The 14,974-nt window shown below is 41.7% G+C and overlaps 1 long non-coding RNA gene across 1 annotated transcript in view; it reads left to right on the top strand.

Moving 5' to 3' along the window:
- LOC133277982 (uncharacterized) overlaps positions 1 to 8,119 on the top strand; it is a 104,791-nt gene extending 96,672 nt beyond the window's left edge. The window contains exon 6 of the long non-coding RNA XR_009746416.1: positions 7,651 to 8,119. This is a non-coding gene — a long non-coding RNA (uncharacterized LOC133277982). The remainder of the gene's footprint in view (positions 1 to 7,650) is intronic.
- The last annotated feature ends 6,855 nt before the right edge of the window (positions 8,120 to 14,974 follow it).

Here is a 14,974-nt window from a genome sequence, read left to right as displayed (position 1 = left end):
TTAGTTCCTATTCTAGTAAGTGTTCAATCCTCTCAAAATGAGTCAGGACGAACCAGAGCTTTGACTTTCATTTGCACACACAGTCTGCTCCCTTCTGAATCAAGAACTAGAGCAGCAAGGGCCCCTCTTTCTATTCCAGACAACAGGTACCAATAATTTTAAGGATGAATCCTGTTTTCCAGATGTTTAAATTAAAAGTTACTTGTTCTAAATGGTGTGAAAATGTGAAGCACTGAAATTTCCAGCAGAATGGGAATGCTGAAGGTTACTTCTGCAAATACATGGACTATTTGAATAAATAACCAGACTTCACCCAGTTCCTGGATGCTGAAAACCCAGAAGGCTGGGAGTCCTGGAGTCAGGCTTGACTACTGCCAGAAGGCTTTGAAGGAGCTGGAGACTTGAGAAGCAGTGGGGTCGCTGTAAATCCAAGGCAGTTTGCCTGATGATTTACCAAGTTGACAGGGAGCCTTGCAAACTTGGCTTGTGAACTTGCTAGTCAGTGAGCTTAGGGCTCAGGGTTTCTTTATCCCCAGGTTTCCATCAGCCTGCTGGGATGATTGCAGCACAGCTATGAGGAAATGAAGTAATTTTCCAATGGAAACCTGCCTGGGTTTCATCAGAATTTTAGCCAAATTAATCAGCTAAGATGTTTTGATTAACTTGATTTTTTTTTTTTTTTTTTCTTTTTCCAAGTGGAAAATATTCCACTGGAAAGTTTCTGAATGGCCACAAGAACCTGGGCCTCTTGTTACAGCTCAGTGGTGGTTGCTGGTTGTTTCAGTGTATTTGCTTGAGATGATCTGGATAATGCAGACATCATGACTCTGTCCTCAGTCACAAGAGGAAAACCTTTTACAAAAATCCATCATGTTGTTCATGAAATGAACTGTTACTGCGAATCAGAAGAAACATGCTGTAAACTGCTTTACTGTCTCATAAATGTGAGTGATTCATTTAGCGTGGACTTTTTCTTAAGTTCTAAATATAAGGAGATTACAAAAATGTGTACAAATTTGTGTGTTCAGTGGAACTTCCATACAGTGAATGTTAGTCAACTATTCTTGCCTTAGGATGAGTCCTGGTACCCCATTAATGGTCAGGAAAATGATACAAAAAAATGTTTGTTCATGTTGTGCTTCATATATATATCCTTCAATTCCTGCTCACTGGGACAGAAGCACTAACTGATGTACTCCCTGTGCAACTTAAATGCTGGCCACCAGTTTTGCTCCTCTTGAGGAGATATTCCTGGGAGAGATCTGGGGAAGAGGGAGCTCCAGATACAAACAGTGGCTACTTGCTTCACAGGGGCTTACCACATCTATAGTGTGCTGGCACAGGAAGAGTAATCGTGGTCCTTGAACTCATGCCGAGGCAGATTCTTTGGTGGAAGCTGCTGGGAATGGAGTCTGAAATGGCTTTGAGTCAGCAGCAGCTGCAGAAAATGTGGCCTGGGGAGAAGATGGAAAGCAAAGCATGCAGGTGTGCAGAGTTGAAAGAATTCTGCCCTGCAAAACTCAGTTAAGTATTCAAGCAGTGCTGTACAAACAAGACCAGGTTCCAGCTCTGTCTAGACTCTAGAGAGACCTCTCATACAGTGAAATGCTGTAAAAGTTTTTGTAATGGAAACAGAGCTGTGTTGCTGAGTATCAGCTGTGCTCAGGTGTGTTCAGTCAGGAGTTTTTTTCCATGTCTTCAGGGGTAGTTATTCTTCATTCCAGTGTAGACAGCCAGCCCTGCAGAGGCTTAAGTGCAAAAGCTTTGTACCAGGGCAGTAAGACCTGAAATTGGAAGGTTTTCACAAATGTTGGCACATGTTTCAGGAGATTTGAGTGCTGTATCACTTGAAGGAATGGTACAGTGTGAAAGCAAATGTTCCAGACCAACACTTCACAAAGCTTGCTTTTGAATGATGGTTGAATTTCACATGCAAGGTGTGTGTCAGGTCCTGGTTGAGTCTTCAGGTACCATTTAGTGGTGATAGGTGCATGAGGAGGATAACATGTGCACTTCTCATGTTAGTCTAGTCACTGATTAATGATGACTGTTGGGTGAGAATGGCAGACCTCACTGCTACTGCTCGGGTTCAGATCCTCAACTCAACGTCGAGGTGTGTCACTTCACTTGCTTGTGTTTATAAGGCTTTTGTGTCTAGGAATCCATGTGAGTTGGGCTCCAGTGAGTGTATCTTCTGCTCTCTACCCTGTGCCACATGCAAGGAATCATCCTTCAGTGGTTTTGATCTGCTCCTGAGAATATTCCTGGGTGGTGAATGAGCTTGCCAGTAGGCCTCGAAGGAATTGCTGCAGCTGGGTGAGTTATTACATCTTTGTTGACTTGTAACCTGAAATCTGTGTCCCACTGAGTCTTGCTGTGGAGCCATCATCTCTTTACCTTGGGATTATTGATTGTGTTAAAATGTTCACTTTGTACTCCACACAGCAAGGGTGCTGATTACTTTTATTCATGTTGCCACTTGGAAAGGTTACTTATGTGGGATCATTTCCAACATCTGTGCCAATCTGGAAAGCAGGATGTTTTATCTTTATTTATTGGAAATCTTTATACAAAGTAAGTTTCTTACTGCAATAAAATACTTACACAAGCAGACATCTTGCCCTCTTTATTCCTTAATTTTGGTGCGTCATCTTCAAATTAAGAAAACATCCAACCTAAATGGGTTTCATCCTTTGTTAATTATGCAAAGACTTGTGTTCCTAACAAAAGAGATCACCCTGTCTAGGTTTGTGTCAGAATGTTTTTTAGTCATAGTAAATGTGCTTGCAGCATTGTGTTGTCACATAGGTGTAGGTATAATTTTATGTATACAAAACACACTTCCATGGTTGTTCCCTTAAATTTGCCTTTTCTGTCTTGAAATCATGGAACCAAGTTCCTTTACCATGCTGATTGTTCCCCTTTCTGGACTATTAGTAAAACACAGATTTTACTATGCTATTAGATCACTGGGATTTTGATTTCTGAATTGCAGTATCAGACCTAAGAATATCACTTTTCAGAAAGCTTTGGCATTCATACTCAAAGTCATCTTCCTTTCTACCAAGCTGCTTCATCAAACAGGACTTCCTAGGATTTCCTTCAGCCACTTGCCATAGGGGCCAGTTTGGCATATGATTCTTGCCCCCTGTCACAATAGCCTGTGGGGCAATCTTAGGTTAGGAAATGCTCATGTAAATATTGTAAAGTATTGTAAAGTTAGTCCCTTACAGATCTTACAGAGGTTTCTACAGGCTCACACAGTTGCTTTGCCCAGCCATAACTGTCATCTCTTGTCTTCAGTGGCAAGGCCAAATATGTTTCAAAACCCTGCTTTCAATTCTGGACACAGAACATTAGGACCAAGGAGCTTGCTCCAGCTTGGAACCATTTGTGCTGTTTGCATCCTTATTTTCCATTGAAAATTAATTTCTTAAACAACTGGATCATGAATACCAGATAGTGTTTTCTTTTAAATTCATAATGGTGGAAAGCCAGAAGACAGGGGCATGAACCCAGAGCAGATCCAGAGTCTAGAATTTCTGCTTCATTTTCATACTATGCATAACAAAATCCATGAAGTGAGTCTCGGGAGTCAGGCTCAAGGGCCTCTTGATTAAGATTTAAATTACAGGTATGATTTACTAAATTTGTGCTTGGGGAAAGAAGGGGTTTGATGATGATGTGATTGGTAAACTATGCATTTCCTCAGCAACATATTAACATTAATGGGAATAACATAGCCATCCATGCAAAATACTTCACAAATCTTGGGAAATAGGTTCTCTTGTAAACCAAAAATCTCTGTCCATAACTCCTTTACTGAAGCAAACCCAAGGGGAAGTATAAAGCTGGCCCCGCTCTGGCTGAAGTTTCTTCTGCTGTTAAAGATGACGCAGTCAGAGCAGCCTTTCCATCAGCTCCTTTATCTGAGTTTTCCACATAGTTTTCACATGATTGTTTTAAAACATTGAAATGTGGAACCATTTGAAAGCATTTTCCCCCATGGTTGTGTATTTTTTTATTAGGCTAATTTAAAATTCTGTTAATTTTATTTCAAAATTGCTTGAAATTATATTTGTTGTATCTTCTTTGTTGTGGAAGTTTGGCCTAGTAGGATCTTTGCCATGTTTTGGGCTTCAGGATGCTGTTGCATACAAGCAACAGAGTTTGTAAAGAGAAATAATACAGTTACTGCTAACTTATATGGATGCAGAGATGCTAGAGCCATGGGTGTGCAAGTCCCTATGCTGCAGAGGCTTGGTTCAAGAGCTTGTTTGTGTGAATCTGGCTTATAGTGTTTGGTCAGCAAGGGTATGGCAGCATACTGTTCCATGTGATGTAAAGTTGTGTGTGGGACATCAAGCAGTCCCCATCATGCCAGGTCTGTAAATCTGTGGTACATATGACCAGCCTGCAATGCAAAGTCTGTTCTCGCCTGTTGCTGTTTGGCTGTCTTAAGGCAGGCAAGTTAGCCTAAATAATGGGCTAGTATCTTTTCCATGGATGCAGATATTTAGGAATGCAGTATGTGTGAGTAGGAGGAAGGGGATACGAATGGTCAGGGTCAAGTTTTTGAGCAATCTGAGATCACATCAGTTACTCTAATCCAGGAGCAGCTTTTTGCTTGCAGCTTCAAGGGGTGCTGCAGCTGCCAGGATTTGAGAGGGTGGATAACAGTTGATCCCACTCCATCCATCTGTTGTATTTCATTAGGATTAAAAATTGCCCTGTTCTTCTAAAACCTTCTATTGGCAGTCATTGCAAGTTTGGAGCTTTTGACCAAGAGCAGCAGAGCTCTGAAAGCAGAACATTGTTTATTGTGGAAAAAGGGCTTGATTTACCTTCCATTTATGCCCAGCTCCCTCACCTTCAGCCCCAAGATTCATTAAGGAGAGAGCTCTCAGTCATATCGCAAGAGCAGAGAAACGTGAAAGTCTGCTTTATTCTAACATGCAGCAAAGCACATAATTGAAATAAACAAACTAGCGTTAACCATAATGTCTTGCTGGTGTCATTTTCAAAGCCATGAAGGGATTCTGGGATCTCTAAGATCTAATCTGTTTGGATTTCAGTAAAGCATTTAGCTACAGAGCCATGTGGGAAATTACTAGTTAAGCTGGAAATTGGTACAAGCTAGAAAACAGCCCCATTTTGTGATGTCAAGGGAGATACTGGGCTGGGGGGAGATGAAGCTAAGATGCCCCCCAAACAACATGTGACTAACTGTAATCACAACAAGAATGAGTTAGAGATTGCTAACGTGACTTACTGATGGTGCCATGTTGGGGAGCTTTGTCAAAAAGGGGCAGGAAGACATAACATGACACTGGAAGCTGGGGGGCTGTCTTAGGGGCTGAAATAGTAGACTGTGAAATAGATTGTTATGAAATACAAGCGAGTGATTTGGGGCTAGTAGGAGGTATTTCATTTATAAAGGTGCTTCTTGTAATTTGTAAGTGTCTGAAGAGGACACTCAGGGCAGTTTTACACTGTATCCAGCAAATCGTCAATAGTACAACCATGGTGATGTTTATATGGATGTTGTATGACTCTGTGAGTGAGACTGTGCTCAGGTCTGGTCACCTGTATTCAAGAAAACTGAATCAGTACAGGCATAGCTACAGGAAGTACTACAAGGAGGCAATGGCAGTGCAGGTGTGTGCTTTTAACATCATGTGCATTGTTCGGGAGCTTTCTGTAAGATAAGAATTGTCTGTTTCAGTGGTTGACACATCTCCATGACCCAGGAGTACACTCTTCCTCCTGTTGCGTTAATAGATTGCAGTATGCCTGGCATTGCGGAGGCTTTTGGAGATGGGGTATGTCTGTGATGGACAACTGCAAGGAGGTGGTTGTTTTTTTTTTCCATGTGTAAATATTTTAATTTCATGGCTTAAAGTTAGTTACAAATGTGTTGTTACAGGTACTTTCATTACATTTCATGTATAAGCCATGGCTATAAGGAAATTTCTTCTTAATTCTGCTCCACAGCATTTCATACTGAGACACAGCAGCTACAGGGAACAGCAACTAAAGAGTTCTAATTAAGACTCGGAGTGCTTTCAATAAACTTGTGTTGCAATGAACAAATTAACTGACAAGGGTAAAAGACAGTATTGCCCTCGAGGGAATGTGCTGACACAGAGGTAACTCTAAGTAGTTCAGCAGTCTTTTGATTTGGAGGAAACTATGAAATACGAGTTCAGTAACGTTTGCGTCTGATGCGTCAGAAGGAAGAGCACAAAAATGTCACATCAGGAAACAAAAAGGTTTCTAGCTAAGGAAAGTGCATGCAGGAAAACGAGTAGAAAGAAGTTGTTCTTGTGACTGTCTGCCACAGTGGAGGTACATATGGACAGTGGTGGTGCACGAGGACAGCGCTGTTTGCAGCCCATGCACAAGACCATGCCTTGCACATTGGTGGGTACGGAATTCATTGAGGGGAAGCCTCAGACACGTTCACTTTTACTACTTGCTTTCAAATACAAACCATTTATTTTCATGTGAAGGTGCCATCCTAAAGAGGAGCAGCACTTGCTGTTCTATGAATACCCTCTGCAGTACAGGAGATGTTAAACTTGGGGCAGATGCAGGAGTTTGAGCTGTGCATATGGTGACAGAAGAAGCAAAAGGCATTGTTTCTTTCTAGTGCTTTGGGTAGGTGTTTTTTTGGTTTTTTTTTTGGTTTATCTGTTCAAAGCTGTTAACTTTTTCATGGTGTCAGAGAGCACATGCTTGCAGTTTTGATTTCTGACTCAGTTTAGTACAGGAATGTCATCTGAGACCTCAGAAATTCTCGTGGATTGGGAGGTGTTTTCTGTGGTGTTAGGCAAAGTAGTACATGGATCTTTCAGTGTATCTGGGTGCCAAGTGTTGATGTGTCCTCTCAGTAAACCCCTGAAATGAAAGATTTCAGAAGCATTGATCCCATTGAGATGAAAATGGTGGGTAGGAAGACAGTGACAAAGACTTCTGTCAACATGAGTAACAGCCCTTTGTTCCCTTTTGGTGGCTGGCTTGTTTGTGTAACATAAGTCCTTCATTTAGAATGTCCTTTAGCTGCAGCAGTAGGTTTGGATCTCTGAGTTCCTGAGTTTCATCTTCACAATTTACAGTTGTTAACATTGGATTATTAATCATAGAATCCCAGGATGGTTTGAGTTGGAAGGGACCTTAAAGCTCATCCAGTTCCAACCCCCTGCTACGGGCAGGGACACCTTCCACTAGAGCAGCTTGCTCCAAGCCCCTGTGTCCAACCTGGCCTTGAACACTGCCAGGGATGGGGCAGCCACAGCTTCTCTGGGCACCCTGTGCCAGTGCCTCGGCACCCTCACAGGGAAGAACTTCTTAATATATTAATGCTGTTTATGATAGACTTGCTAGGTTTCAAGGTACAGGCCAGCAGCTCTAACAGCAACAGTGCAAGCCTGAGGAACACTGGTGGGGAGTTAACTGCTTGCCCAGCTTGAGGCTCTTCTGTCTTTGTGAGCGAGAAGAAACATGATTTGCAGGGTCCATTCAGCATCATTCATGAATACCAAATACTATCCTTAAACAGGCATGGCGGGGAGGGAGAGAGAAAGAAATAAAAGGGCAGGCAGCTCGCATTGTTCCTGTGCCACTTCTGTTTTCTTTCTTTGTTTCCAGAGCCCATAACTGGAGGTCATTTTGGGATTAATTGGAGCTAATATCTTTACTTCAAAGCAGCACAAGATCAAGCCAAACGTACATGCACCGCAATTAAATATTTGGCAAGGTAATATGGATTGGCTTCTATGGCAGCGGCTCTATCCCTGTGCTGTTCCACTTGTTCAGGCCTTTGATGTGCTTCAGAGCACAACTAGCTGGGCCTGTGTTTTAAACAAAGGAGTGTTTTAGCACTGTATTCTGCAGAGACTGGCTGTTGGGCTATAGTTAATATATAAACTGTAAAACTGGAAGATTATGAATTGGTAGTATGACTGGCTACTGGTAATTCTGTGGGTAATGAAGAAAATTGCAGGGGGCAAATGAAAAGATTTCTCTTTAATATTGTATAGTATCAGTATTTCTTTAGTGCTAACAAAGATGAGGCCAATTTAGTATAAATCTTCAAAGCAACATGTGTGAATTTATCTGTCCAGCGCTCATTATAGTTAATGGGAATCATGTGGCTGGAACTTTGCAAGTGCTTTGAAAGTGCTCCTTTTATGGTTACGTTATAGTCCCCGATGTTAGCTGTTTTCTGGTATTTTTATATTGCTCCATTTGTTTTCTTGACATTAAAAAAGCCAAACCAGCAAATTAATTAAAAACTGCATCACCCCCTCCAGTGTTAAACAGAAAAATACTCATTTTCTAAAGTAAATAAAATACTACTTACACGTAAATTAACTTGAAACACACCATGCATCTCTGCTGGTTTAAATCTCTGTAGTATCAGATATGCTGCTGGTTGCACACTAACTAGGGTGAGCTTAACTGGGCAGTCAGAATGGTGATCCAGGTATGCATGTTTGAAGTTTGGACTCACTGCACCCTGTCGCCATGGGTGGTACATGAGCTACCTTGGCCCCCTGTGCTGCTGAGGGAAAGAGGCAGAGAAATTTGGAGTGAAGCTGAGCCCTAGAAGGGAGGAATGGAAGAAAGGTGGTTTTAAGGCTTGGTTTTGTTTCTCATGATCCTACTCTGATTTGATTGGTAATAAATTAAACTAATTTCCCCAAGTGGAGTCTGTCTTGCCCCTGTCCTTATCTTGACCCACGAGCCTTTTGTTCCGTTTTCTCTCCCCTGTCCAGCTGCAGAGGGGAGTGACAGAGTAGCTTTGGGGGATACCTGGTCAACCCACCATGTACTTAAAAACTTGATCTTGCAGTTGTTTACTGTGAGTGATGCTGCAGATGAGGGGTTTCTTTTCTATAGCTTGGTTTCTGAACCTTTGGGTGCAGGTGGTTTGAGAGAAATGCCAAATTTTGTCAGGATTGGCAAACTGAGAAACTTCAGTAAAAGGCAGTGTTCAGACCTCTTTGTGTCAGGCCTCAGAGAAGCCAAAATCCAGCATCAGATGGTGGCTTGAGGCCACTTGAGTTGGTGATGCCTTTTGCAGGCACTCTGCTGTCCCTGTTATTCGTAGGGACAAGGCATGGGTTTTTGCTATGTTTTGTTCTCCCTCAGTGTGAAGTAAGCTTGCAGCCATGATTTAGCACTGAGCCTTACAAGGGAGCCAAAATAGGAGAACAGTTTCCCCCTCTGCATGAGAACCTAGAAGATTCATACAGGCACTTATCGCCCACTGCTGCCGAAGAAACAATGCTTTTGAGGCTCTCCAGAGAGGCAGGAAAGGAGCAGAGCTAGTCCCCAGGCTTTTATTTTCATTTCATCCTTACAATTCCTTCTAGGAAACCAGCTTTGACCAGTGAGAGATGGGAAAGATGCAAATATCCCCCTACTGTGGCAGTAGCAGATAGCTTTTGGGGGTTTGCTGAGTCTGGTGAGAGGGTGGTTGTTCAGAGCTTTTACTGTGGAGGGAGAGAAAACACTCAGAAGCACTGAATATGAAGTCTGTGAGCAGGTACATGGAGCAAGAATAATGGCTGGCACTGAGCTTTGCTGCAGGAAACCAGCTTTGTTGTATCAGCTTTCCACTTGCCGTTGCTGTTGCCAGAGGGAAGGAGATGAGGGAAATGGGCTAGAACAGCAGAAAATCTGATTTATTTGAAAAAATACAATCCTGGGGAATTGCCAGTATTAAATGTACTTAGCACTTGTGCTTGAAGGTAAAAATATGGCATATGAGAGAGAAGTAGGGACTTTGCAGGGAAAAGGCAAACTAAATACCAGCGTTGCAGTTGCCAGCTTTTGTGTTTCGCATGCAATTACAAAATGTAGTAGCAGCCCATTTGTATTGTGCATGATTTGTGTATCATGATTAAACACTGAGGTCTTGACTGGCAACAGCAAGTTGTCTTAGTAAACTATTTTGTGCAGCCTCCACAGCAGTAAGCGTCGTACTAGGTGGAGTGAGAAACAAATCCCTTTGGAAAGTCATTGGATCTCTCTTCCCTTGGCAAAACTACAACAAAATTTTTGTCCAGCCTGTCAGATATGTCATACAGGTTTTGCTGCCAGTGCGGTGGTCTGATCTAAAGCCTGTACTAAGCCTCATACTTACAGTGGATTTTAGATTACTGTGATGAGTAATCAGATTAGTGAGGAGGCCTCTAAGTATGTAGAAGAACCCTGCTGCTGAAGGAGGGAACTGGCCTGAAGGGTGAGAGTACACCTGAATAGGAGCTTCTGGAGTTCAGTAAAGAGGCGTCATAGAACCATCGGATCCAAATGATAATGTGATAGTATCAATGATTTCTAGTACTAGACTACTAAAACTGGGCCATCTTCCCAATATTAATGCTGGAAATAGTATCTCTAACTTAAAATTAACTTGTCTTTGGCACAATCAGTAATATAAATTATTCTCAGGTTCCACTGTGCGTGAATTTAATCACAAGTGAATTTATGTACAGGAGCAATTCATAATGACAATGGTTTAAGTTAGATCTGAGTGTAGGTGTTTGTATCACATAACAGCATACCATCTATAGGAGGGCAAGAGTTTACGTAACATTCTTGCTCTGTGTTCCTGTGTTATGGTTGGTAGAATGAGACTGGGGGCCAGTTTGTGAATTGACACAGAGCTGAAGTGACTGTTCAGTTTGTGTAGGACTGTGTCCGAGCCCCAGGAGGACCCTGATAGACTGATAGAGCCTCCAGGGACTAAAAAGAAGACTGAAGAGTTGTTTATATAGTCTCAAGGTAACCTTCGGTTTGGAGGTAACCAGTGAGGTGTTTTCAACTAAACAAAAAGGTTTCTATATAATTACAATTATGATTTTTTTTTTCCCCAGATGACATTTCCACTCTTATAATTTATTCTAAAATATTCTTGTGGGAAATATCCAGTCCATTTTCACTGTGTGCTGTACTCTGGGGGGTAGAATGTTAAGCATTTGTAAAGAGTACATATGTGTAGCCAGAACCAAGTCAAAGCAAGACTCCCTCATAGCTCTCAGGGTCTGTGTGGCAAACAGAGCCATATGGAAGGAGAGCTGGTACGTGATCCCCCTTCTGCCCCTCCTGAAATTTAGCTGAATTGATTTCTTTTTTAAATTTCATGTGGTTCCTGCTAGACGTCTTTGCACTTTTATCAGAGCCAATGAAATGGCTGATACAATCCTTTCACCCCTGTGGTCTTTGTGCCAGCGTGTACTGATCTTTCCAGCTTGCTTTTCCTAACTTGTTGCTGTGGGAAGTACATGGGCAAAGTGTATTTTGTGACCCTGTGAGCTCTGTCCCATCACAGATATTGAGGAACTGCTAATGCAAACCAGAATTCAAATTCTCACACTGATTCACTGTCTGTATATGTCAGCAGACTCGAAAAACTTCAGGAGAATTCAAATCAGCTCCAACACTGAGGCAAGAACATTGTACTAGCAGACGTTAAATGCTGTTTCTTTAAAGCTAAAGGTAAATGATTACCTTCTGTGGAAACCTCCTCTCTCATACCTTACTGGAAATAATGTCTTAGTTTTGAAATGAAGTTTGTCATAAGTGTTGTGGGTGAAAATTATGTTTTGACTTCATCTTCAAGCAAGCTAAACAAAAGACATCAAGGCTGAAAAGCATTGCTATGGTTACTTTAGTTAAAGGCAATTGTTAATGAAGGAGAGAAAATTTGAACTGAGAGGCAGTAATTGCAAAAGCATAGAAGTTAGACTGTATTTTTCATCACAACTTGATGTGAACTTACTTCATGTTCTGTTCGTTAAATACCCATTTTAAGGATGCCATCTTAGCACAGAGAATATAGGTAGGAGAAATCCAGCTTAAGAAGAAGTTTAGGACTGCGTTGCTGTTTTGAATTCCTGGGCAGAGTGGGCTGGATGGAGTCCAGTTAAACTTTAGAGTGGGAGGTTTTCTTCCTTCCTTAGTACTTTGAGAAGAGATAATTGGTTTTAAAATGGTTGCAATGTGCCTTTTAAATCACATATGTTCTGATTTTGCTTCCTTGTTCTTTATCATGGCGCATTACATATTCGCATGGGACCGGAATCTTAGAAGCAAGGAATTTGAGCTTGAGCTGCTAGCCTGATTTAAAACCCAAGCTTGAATATTTTAAGTCAGCTAACATAGAGCTTCCAGTCCCAGGGTAGAGTGTGGGCTTTGTAAAAATCATAAATATGCCCGCAGTCTGCAGTCGAGAGAATGCCATGCACTGGTAACGTGGTTTGTGAAGACAGGGACTGTGTTTGCCTGCACAAAGACCCCAGCTCAAATCTTCATAGAGTGTTCTCTAGTTACTTCCTTTCTGGGGTACTGTTTTTGAGTTCAGAGGAATTAGACCAAAGCTGACTGATGGCCTCCATTTATGCAAAAAGGGCTTGTTTGCTTTGAAAATATGGGTTAACTGAGTATCAGCTTTCCTATTAGCCTACTTTAGCACTTAAAAGAGATGTTTTTCAATTGAAATAAAAAGTATTACATACCAAAGGTTACAGAAACATGTTCTTCAAAAATTAAGTTAAACGAGAAATGACATTTCCTCTTCTAATATTGATGTTGTAGCTGAGAGTTAAGCTATAAAAGGAGTCAATTAAATTCTCTGCAGCTTTGCTGCAAAATCCAAATTTAAGCCACAGAGTAAAGCAGTCGTATTAACGCTGGCAGTTTGACTTAGTTGTGTGTTAGTTCGAGCACACGGCTCTGTACTCAGCTGACCTGGCCTCTGTGTTCAGGTGTGCTCCCCTCCCTTGTATGCTGCTGCTGTGATGCTGCCACCAGCGCCGAGCTGAGGCTCCCGCCTCCACGTGTTTCTTTTTTTCCACTGTGTTTGTTTTATGTAATGTTTGTCTCCAGCAGCTTGACTTCCCTTGTGTTTATGTTTAGTGCAGTTCGGATCCTCGTTCTAGCAGTTTTCTAAATCACACTATGAGTGAGCTCAAAGGGACTATTTAAGAGCACTGCTAAGATGGTTTCTGCTCTCTGTGCTGCTTTGAAAACCAGCTGTGCAGTGAAGAGTAGAGCTGTTTCTGACCAGAGTGCATTAAATGCAAACACTGAACATGTCTGTGCTAGCTATCTGACCTGTAATCTACCCTGATGGGGTTTTGCCCTGGGGCCACCAACCACTATTCTTAAGTGTTGTAATTGCAGTGTGCCTAGGATTGCTAGCCTGCTATTTCTAGCCCAGCCTATAGAAGCAGAGGATTTGGTTCCAGTGAAACAAATATTTACTGAAGCTGAAAGTTAATCTGATCCTATTTGTAGCTGGCATTCGTGTAAATCATTTAGACAACTTCGTGCAAGGACTACTCTTTATTCCATATTTATCTACTGCCTACCGAAGCATAATCCTGATCCATACCTACCATCTCCTGATGTTATTGCATGACAGTGTTTAATCCTAATGATGGATCTTATGCTTTTCCACAGTGTACAAGGCAAATCAAGCACTTAAGAGCTGTTACTATGAGCATGCGTGCTGGCAGAGTTGTATCAACCAACAGTCAGAGGTGCTCACCTAGCAAAATGCAAGTACTTGTTAAACTTGTGCTGTGGGGAACAATAGACCAGCCAACTAAAGCAAATGCAGGGAAAAGAAACAGTAATTTACGCTTTAGTGGAGATGTATAATACAGGTGTATACAAACTTAATTAGTGTTTCCAAATAATAGGTTTAAGAGAATGTTTTCTTGCATAGCGTCTAAAAATGCTAATGCAGCTTATATAAATTCAGCCTTTCACAGTACAAAGGGTGTTATAAATAAAAGCATATTTAACCGTAAAATGTTGTGCAACAATGAGTGAATAGGTTGATTTCCATTTTGTGTCTAAGGAAAACAAAGAGATACACCTCTTGATTCTGGGTTTGTTTCTATCATGATGTGAGATATGAGCATAGATGTTACGTGTTGTTCTCTTCTGGAGCCTCACTTCATGAGTCACTCCACAAAAGCCTATTTTGATTTCAGGAGGACCAAGGCTGCTGGGAGGTGTTGACAGATCTGTGGCAATGCTGCCTGGGCCCTGCTGGGTGCAGGTAAAATCACAGCCAGTTCCCACACTGGCTGTTAAAGCCACCTCCAGCAAGATCTGGTTTTCTGCCTCTGATTTGTTGCCCATGGCTGTCTAAGCGGACAGCTTCTCCTCACATCACCTTTGCCACCCTGTGCTCCAACCTGGAAGTCTCTGGTCCTGGCACATGTTGCGGCTGCTGTGTTATGCAAAAGGAGTCGGCCAAGGGATTCTTTGAGACTCTGAGGCAGTAGCATCCTGGATTGGAAGTGGAGCTGAGGGTGGCAGAGAGGAGGGTTGTGGTGTTTGCACATGGTTCAGGGGCCAGAGCTGATGCCCATGTTTTGGAAAAGTCCACCCATTCATTTTATTTCCAGTCTCTTGTTTTCACATGTGTGAAATGGGATAGTAATGGGATGCTTACCTCACTCAGAAAACACTTCCACTTTCATAGATCTGAAGTCTTTTATAGGACTGTTCTATTATATTTTTTTTCTGGGAAATCACAACTCAACCATAAAATTCCACTCTTTTCTATTGCTAGCTTCAATCTCTTGTACTTTGCTCAAGAGGAATTCCCTTTGCTTCCCCATGTAAGATAAACATTTAAAGTCACTTTGTCATTTTGAATTTGAGTTAAATCTTGCCCATAGTAGTGTCATTACAGCTGTGATTTAGAGATGGGTTTGAAAAATGTAAGAATGGCAAGTTTTACTTTTAGCTCTCAAACAGACAAATAGAGATGATAGCCACATTATCCAAGAAGAATGAGCTAATGGATTAAAGAAAATAATGTTAATAAATTCTGGGGTTTTATAATTACTTGGAGAATACCGTACGCCAACAGAGAGAATTTATTTTCCTCTCCCATTCTCTCTCTTTGCTTCTTAACCTACCTGAGGATGTTCTGTGACCCAGC

The sequence above is a fragment of the Pezoporus flaviventris genome, unplaced genomic scaffold (genome assembly GCF_033815535.1).
Source record: "Pezoporus flaviventris isolate CSIRO_AGI_PZ_B2104156 unplaced genomic scaffold, CSIRO_AGI_Pfla_v1 ptg000063l, whole genome shotgun sequence".
Classification (NCBI taxonomy): Eukaryota; Metazoa; Chordata; class Aves; order Psittaciformes; family Psittacidae; genus Pezoporus; species Pezoporus flaviventris.
Note: the sequence above shows the minus strand (reverse complement) of the source record. Positions and strands in the feature narration are given on the sequence as shown.